We start from the raw sequence: 8,358 nt of genomic DNA, 5'->3' as shown, positions 1-8,358 counted from the left end.
TCCTCTTAAGCTCCCTTTAGCAGCAAGACTACCAGAACCGAGGCCCTCGCTTAGCATGTAGCGAATCAGAAAATGGGAAATGAGGGGCTCCATGAAATAAGACAAAAAATATGGGGGAGAGGGGAGAGGATAGAGGGGAGGTTGTGGTGGATCATAGAAAGAGATAAAGAATTTTTAGTCGAAAAGAAAGTGGTGAAAACATGCCCGCCGGGTGTGACCCAAACCCAAGACCTCCACAATACCGGTCTGGTACCATACCAGACCGGCATTCTGGAGGTCGTGGGTTGGGCATTTTTTCACCACTTTTTTTTTCGACTAAAAAAATTCTTCATCTATTTCTGTGACCCCCCACAACCTCCCCTTTGCTTTCCGAGGTGTTCTTGACTGCCATCCCTCATTTGTGTATATATATATATATATATATATATATATATATATATATATATATATATAGTAGTAAGGAAATGAGGGGCTTGTTGAGGAAATACAGAAAGATAGGTCAGCAGTCTACGACACCAAAGGAGGCATAGGGGTGTGGTTAGGCTCTTTTGTTTTTTAATATGGATAATGAAGTGAACATTTTTTTTATACAGTAGAAAGAAAGAAAAACACGCGCCCAGAGTGGGGACCGAACCCACGCCTTTCGATTACATGTCGAATGCCTTACCAATTCGGCTATCTGGGCGACTGTGTTCTCCTTCACTTTCTGGGCTATTTATATTTACTAGGAGTGTATCTGACACTTGAGGGTGGTAGCCAGCGCCACTCTGACTACACGGGGAGAAGGGGACCTTCTTTTCAACCCCCGGGGCGTGACTCCAACGTCTACAGCCTGTCATGAGAGGGTAAGTGGCGGGAAGCCCTCTTATGCTACCTAGGCATCGAGGCTGCCAGAACCGAGACCCTCGCTAGGCTTTCGCAGAATAATATAGTAAGGAAATGAGGGGCTCGTTGAGGAAATACAGAAAGATAGGTCAGCAGTCTACAACGCCAAAGGGGGCATAGGGGTGTGGTTAGGCTCTTTTCTTTTCAATACGGTTAATAAAGTAAACACTTTTTTTAATGCACAGAAGAAAGAAAGAAAGAAAAACACGCGCCCAGAGTGGGGACCGAACCCACGCCTTTCGATTACGTGTCGAATACCTTACCAATTCGGCTACCTGGGCGACTGTGTTCTCCTTCACTTTCTGGGCTATTTATATTTACTAGAAGTGTATCTGACGCTTGAGGGTGGTAGCCAGCGCCAGTCTGACTACACGGGGAGAAGGGAACCTTCTTTTCAACCCCCAGGGCGCGACTCAAACGTGTACAGCCTGTCATGAGCGGGTAACTGGCGGGAAGCCCTCTTATGCTACCTAGGCATCAAGGCTACCAGAACCGAGACCCTCGCTAGGCTTTCGCAGAATACTATAGTAAGGAAATGAGGGGCTCGTTGAGGAAAGAGCCTAACCACACCCCTATGCCCCCTTTGGCGTTGTAGACTGCTGACCTATCTTTTTGTATTTCCTCAACGAGCCCCTGATTTCCTCACTATATTATTCTGCGAAAGCCTAGCGAGGGTCTCGGTTCTGGCAGCCTTGGTGCCTAGGTGGCATAAGAGGGCTTCCCGCCAGTTACCCGCTCATGACAGGCTGTAGACGTTTGAGTCACGCCCCGGGGGTTGAAAAGAAGGTCCCTTCTCCCCGTGTAGTCAGAGTGGCGCTGGCTACCACCCTCAAGCGTCAGATACACTTCTAGTAAATATAAATAGCCCAGAAAGTGAAGGAGAACACAGTCGCCCAGATAGCCGAATTGGTAAGGCTTTCGACATGTAATCGAAAGGCGTGGGTTCGGTCCCCACTCTGGGCGCGTGTTTTTCTTTCTTTCTTTCTTCTGTACATTAAAAAGTGTTTACTTCATTAACCGTAGTGAAAAGAAAATAGCCTAACCACACCCCTATGCCCCCTTTGGCGTTGTAGACTGCTGACCTATCTTTCTGTATTTCTTCAACGAGCCCCTCATTTCCTTACTATATTATTCTGCGAAAGCCTAGCGAGGGTCTCGGTTCTGGCAGCCTTGATGCCTAGGTAGCATAAGAAGGCTTCCCGCCAGTTACCCGCTTATGACATGCTGTAGACGTTTGAGTCACGCCCTGGGGGTTGAAAAGAAAGTCCCCTTCTCCCCGTGTAGTTAGAGTGGCGCTGGCTACCACCCTCAAGCGTCAGATACACTTCTAGTAAATATAAATAGCCCAGAAAGTGAAAGAGAACACAGTCGCCCAGATAGCCGAATTGGTAAGGCATTCGACATGTAATCGAAAGGCGTGGGTTCGGTCCCCACTCTGGGCGCGTGTTTTTCTTTCTTTCTTTCTTCTGTACATTAAATAAGTCTTTACTTCATTACCCATAGTGAAAAGAAAAGAGCCTAACCACACCCCTATGCCCCCTTTGGCGTTGTAGACTGCTGACCTATCTTTCTGTATATATATATAATATATATATATATATATATATATATATATATATATATATATATATATATATATATATATATATATATATATATATGTATATATATATCTATATATATATATATATATATAATAAAGTCCAGCTAAACAATTTATGGGAAGATGCTCGCGCATAATTGTTCAAACTTTTGTGAAATAGTTCTCGGCGTATAGTTTTAGTATACGAGCTTTTGTATACCTATACAAAATACCCGTTTCATGTGATGTCGCCAATGCTGGACGAACCCGTTGAACATATCAAAACTTTTCGAGAAACAAAACATGGGTATTTAGATCAACATATACTCACACTTTACAAACAATAATCTTCTGATGTGCCCTGGCTGCTTAGTATCTACGATACATTTCTGAAAATTATAAAACTCTTGCTACCACTAATATGGGACCCTTTCTATTGCAAAGATATTGCCAGGGTTGAGAGGATACGATTGGCGGCAATATTTATAATGCATGACTACCCATCCTGGTCATCTGTTACAAACATGTTGCATCAGCTGGAATTGGAACCTCTTCACCTGCGTCGACAGGTTGCAAGGCTTAAATTATTTCTGCTTTATAACAGTAACACTGGTTTATGCAGAGATATGCATGTACATCCCGCACCACTAAGATCAACCAGAATAAATCACTTTAAAGTTGTACGCCCCTACTTTAGCCGAAGTAAGCGCTTTCAAATGTTGTATTTTCCCCGACACAACTGAGCAATGGAACGCGCTTCCTGAATGTATTGTCCAACGTACTAATGCTAACTGTTTTGAAAAATTGCTTCTAACTCAGCTACAATAACCTCTCTCCTGCTAGGGCAGCAGTGCTGGCTGCAGTATTTGTAAAAAAATAAAATAAAAAATACCTTATACACAATATACCCCCGTGTAAGGCAACATGTCACAAAATCGTGCGCATACCTTACTAAACAGCAGTTACAAAATAAAAGGGTTGTAAGGAACGTTTTATTGTTTGTAAAGGACCCTTATATATTTCAAGATTCTTTATTAAGATATGTAGAACTGGTTTATTTATTTGCTGTTCTTGTATTTACAGTAATCGCACTTACGAAAACTTGAGCCATTAGTCAGCATTTCTACATATATTCTGATTTAGATTTTTGCGTTTTGTTCCCTTTCATAAAATATAAAATATTTAGTGCGTGTAAGTAATATCTGGTTGATTCTAAGAAGCACAAAGTAATATAGGGCGAAAAGAAAAACAAATAAGAATAAGAAGAAATGGTTTCCGAGACCAACATAAGTTCTATATATCCCCTGTAAACACTGAACCACAATAAAATGTGCTTTTGTGTCTCTTACTTCTTGCATGACTTCCTCTACCCCAAAGAACTGGACCCTAGTGGAAACTGCTCGGATTCGTATACTGCTTGTGGTAAGTCCAGTGCTCATTCGCGATGTTGCAGGGTGGCAATATTACTGCGGTGATAATTTTATCGTGAAAAGACTTCAATTTTTTTTCTATGCGTAAGCATTTCACTTTTCTTAAAGAATAAAATAATGCGGCAGAGGTTTAATATTTTTTTGTGTGTGTTTTTCGTAGTCGCCATTATAGTCCATAACTTTCGTCCCTTTTATTAAACAATAAATATATTGGCAAAAAATGTGACTACACTATGAAGCAAAATGACCTTTTCATTCCTGTGTCTGTATTAGTGTAGTTTAGGAATGTGCGGTCTCATTTGGAAACTATTCAAATATGTGAAGAAGCAACATAACTTTATCTGAGCCTCGTAAAGAAGTTCTTATATACCGCCACTCGAAACACTAAAATGTATTAATGGTTTCAACCATACGGAAGTCAATTACCAACTTTCTTGTGACGACATCGAAGAAGTGTCAAGGTACGGTAGTGCTGCTCTACATGTTGGTTACCAAAGAAAAACAACGCAGCAAATGCCACGTCTGGGCCATTCAAATACCTCGATAAACCTTGTTATCACTTCTGATTGGACACACTTCGGAGAAACCAATTATACAGCACTGATCACCTGAGGGCACTTTGTTGGACTGGTAATATCTGACACATTTTTAGTAGAGACAGTTTTGAACCGATTTAATCAATAAACGGCCTCTCTTTCGAGCAGAAATAATAAAATAAAGATTGGTGACCCCGTTGGGTGTTGCTTCTTAATTATTGTAAAGAGCTGGCCCGTAAATGTATTGTAAAATATCACAATGGCTTGTCTCAAAGTCTTAACAAGACTGCGGTTTTACCTACTGACATATTTGCACAGTTGTGTTTCTTCACATTCAAAGCGGAGATATTCACCACAAATGGAGAGCTAAAATTGCACAGAAAAAATAATAAAACCTGCTTACATAGGTTTCTCTCTTTCAGTGCAGCAATTTATATAGAATGTCTGAAGGAAGCGTTGAACAAAAAAGCAAGTAAACCTAAATAGAGAAATCCCAGCCACCAGAGGACAACAGCTCACACATTGTGGACGACGTTAAGTGATGTTAACCTTTTGTGTGCTACATAACGGCAGTCAGACGAAAGCTATAGAAATGCCAATATCTCTTAGTATATCGGCGTTGACAGCTTGTTTACAAGAGGTTGGATTGCAAACAGGTGGGCATAATCATTGCCGGAGAATAACTGATTACCTGATATTTCCTGATGACGTTGCCAGTTGATGTAACTCGGGGACGATTGGCGAGCCATGATTGCCGCGCTCGGCAAGCAGAATCCAATTGTCGGCCTGAAAATAAAATTGACGGACACGCCATGGACCGACAGTAGGCGGCAACTGGTCGGCACAGGGCATTTATTCGTAGTGGCATACCGGAGAACAAATCCAGAGAAAGCTTACGTGGATGGTTAGCAGAAGCAGATCAGGTATGAGATGATCGTGATAACAGTAATGAGGAGCTGAAGAGCCAGATCATTTACACACAGGGTAACAAATAACAAATCTTTCCTCACAATATGCAAAAAACGCTAGAAATGCTTAATAGCCTATGTAGACAATAGTGGTTTGAGATGGTTGGCGAGGCAGTGTAAATGTTACCAACGCGGATATCAGCCATGAGGCAGAGATAATTGAAAGGATAGGGTAAGAATGGGGTGGCGTATATTCGGCAGGCATTCTAAGATAATGAATGCCAGCCTACCAGTGTCCCCGAAGAAGAAAATGTATAATAGCTGCACCTTGCAGGTACTCAACTGCGGCGCAGAAACCTGGAGGCTTGCTAAAACGGTTGAACCTAAATTCATCAAAACTCAGCGAACATTGGAACACATGATGGTAGGTAAAACTGTAAAGGACAAGAATGAGCGGAGTGGTCATGGAATAACCGCGTGGTAAATACATATCAGTTGACATCAAGAAGAAGAAATGGACGTGGGCAGGGCATTTAATGCGGAGGCTGATAACCGTTGTTAATTAAGGGTAACTGAGTGGATCCCTTCAGAAGGCAAGTGTGGAAGGGGGCGGCAGAAATTCAGATGGGCAGATGAGATCAAGATGTATGCGGGAATAAATTGGTCGCAGTTAGCACAGGACGTGTATATTTGCAGATAAATGGGAGAGGTCTTTGCCCTACAGTAGATATAGATAAGCTGCTGCTGACGATGATGATAATGACGACGTTCTAGATAATTATATTTGGTGAAGAAGAACGGTTTTCAGAAGGTATTATAGTATACAGTAGGTTTAAGCCCTTTTACTGTATATTTTTCAGTTTTTTCACTAATGCTGATGTAGAGTGCTCTTGACGGTCTTTGTGCAATATTACAAGAAGTATTTGCAAGTAGCTGCAATCTTTTTGCGCAGATATCTCAGTCCTTTTAGAGAAAAAAAGGAGGCGATACCACTTTTTATGTATACATGGTGGCATATTTAAATGTACATTACGACCTAACACGCGATAAGTTGTACACTAGGTTGTGTTCACAAAATGCTCTCAACGAATACGCCCTAATATAAATGCTGAATAATATTGTACAAAACTATTTAATTGTGTCATATACTCGCCTCTGGGCTGCCCTGTAGCCGGAGCCTTTCAGGGAAATGTGCGCGCTTTACAAAATTCAGAAAAATATGCATTGAACACCTAAATAGTTAGTATAGTGCGTGCTGCGTTACACGTGAATAAGACGGAACGGGAGTAGCCCAAGTGCACACCAGTGACACAGAACCCTAGTTCTAGGGAAGCTGTAGTGTGTGTAAATCTGCATACTGCCCAATCGTAGAGCCAAATAAACAGATATTTTGAATATTCGTACCTCACCGATGTCGCCCACAAAAACAGGTTTTTCAATGCTGGTTTTAAAATAAAATTCGATGTATCGCAATTTTACCCATAAAGTGCATGTCTACATGTGTCACATGTGCAGTAGGAAGAAATGTGAACACAGAACCTTCTAAAAAGTAATTACTCAGCGACTGATCTGCTGCGCCCCCCGTCTCACTTTTACCCAGCGAAATAAATAAACTGATCAATTTATTTATAGTACGCAGCCTGAATTTCAAAGCAAAAAAAGCTAAAAGAACGGCGCCTATATAAACGAAAAAACTCCCGAACGCACTCCACTACGAACTGGGTCGGTGGCATTATAGTGTAGTACAATAAACACGGTGTATTTTTGTCTACGATGAGAGCGCATTCATTAACTGAAACAGTGTTCTTATAAATTGGGCACCCCCTGGAGAAGAACTAGTAACAGTCAGAGAAAATATGAGTGAGTAAAAGAACCCATCCAATTCGTTCGAGCGAGTTTCTACCGTTTCACGAACACATAGCGGAATTTCTTATTCATTTTTAATGCGTGTCACGTTTCAATCGGTGCGTCTCATAACAAAGAACCGGACGTTGATGCGTAAGAAATAGTGGTCTGTTGTACTACCGGACATCCGCATAAGCTATTTAGGAAAGGCCTTCTAGGTTTTGTCGTTATATTAGGCCACATACACATGGGCTTTTCTAAGTCGTTTAGCCATTATGTGAGCTTAGCTACATTGTCGTTTGTCTCAGTTTTATTTTTGTTTGCAGTTCCTCGTAAAAGTGTCTTGGTATTTCGCACGCCGCAGTTGTTTCATGGAATCACCGGCAAAGTTTCGTTGTCATTACCATAGCTATCAGCATGTCTGCATTCGATAATGTATATCCGGACAGCCCAACGCCGTTTCTGAATAATGTATCGATGGCGCAAGCTGAGAAGGCAGGTGACCGCCACACTTTCTGTTTGCTTTGCTCTCTCAGCCGCTGTAGGGAATGAGAGACACCTATATTTACTTACCCCTTGCGGCAGATCCTGCGAAGGCCACCCGGCTGAAAGCAATCCAACCCGTCCTTCACGCACATCCGCCGCTACTGCCGCCATATTGGGCGCTTCTCCCGAGACCGTGACTCTTGAATTGAACTATTTTTTGTAAGAATTCCACATATTCAGTTATCTAGGAATTACAAGGCACAGCTGTATACGCCGAAAAGGTACCAAGAAGTGGACGTTTATCAATAAAACGTTTCATGCTTAAGTGCCCGCGTGAATATTAATTCTTTCGTACCGCCCGTAGGGAAGTAGCACAATAAACCGAAGCTGTCTTTCTCGTGAACAATTGTTCTTAGCTATCACATAGAGTAAAGCACTACATTTTTAACTTTCGTTCCGTTTAGTAGGTCGGGCGCGAAGTGTCTAACATAAAGTCAGAGGCACAACTGCTTCTCCTCTACTGTTCACTGTATATCTCCAGGTATGGAGCACTTGCTGCTCCCAATAATACATTATTCTTGATACCTCAGAAGCTACACTAGTTATTTGCAACCATAGTACGATGGTTCCTCGGAATACCCTAGCACTCGCTTGTCAGAAAAGCATTGGACAACCCTAGTGCGTAG

The 8,358-nt window shown here is 41.9% G+C and overlaps 3 non-coding genes across 3 annotated transcripts; 1 reads left to right on the top strand and 2 right to left on the bottom strand.

Moving 5' to 3' along the window:
• Positions 1-613: 613 nt before the first annotated feature.
• On the bottom strand, positions 614-685 carry Trnat-ugu (transfer RNA threonine (anticodon UGU)). The gene has a single exon. It is a non-coding gene; the product is annotated as a tRNA-Thr (tRNA).
• Positions 686-1,094: 409 nt separating this feature from the next.
• Positions 1,095-1,166, bottom strand: Trnat-cgu (transfer RNA threonine (anticodon CGU)). Its single transcript has one exon. It is a non-coding gene; the product is annotated as a tRNA-Thr (tRNA).
• Positions 1,167-2,255: 1,089 nt separating this feature from the next.
• Trnat-ugu (transfer RNA threonine (anticodon UGU)) lies at positions 2,256-2,327 on the top strand. The gene has a single exon. It is a non-coding gene; the product is annotated as a tRNA-Thr (tRNA).
• Positions 2,328-8,358: the final 6,031 nt, after the last annotated feature.

The sequence above is a fragment of the Haemaphysalis longicornis genome, unplaced genomic scaffold (genome assembly GCF_048455015.1).
Source record: "Haemaphysalis longicornis isolate Haplotype H1 unplaced genomic scaffold, Haemaphysalis longicornis Haplotype H1 scaffold_8, whole genome shotgun sequence".
Taxonomy (NCBI): domain Eukaryota; kingdom Metazoa; phylum Arthropoda; class Arachnida; order Ixodida; family Ixodidae; genus Haemaphysalis; species Haemaphysalis longicornis.
This window is presented reverse-complemented; position numbering and strand designations above follow the sequence as displayed.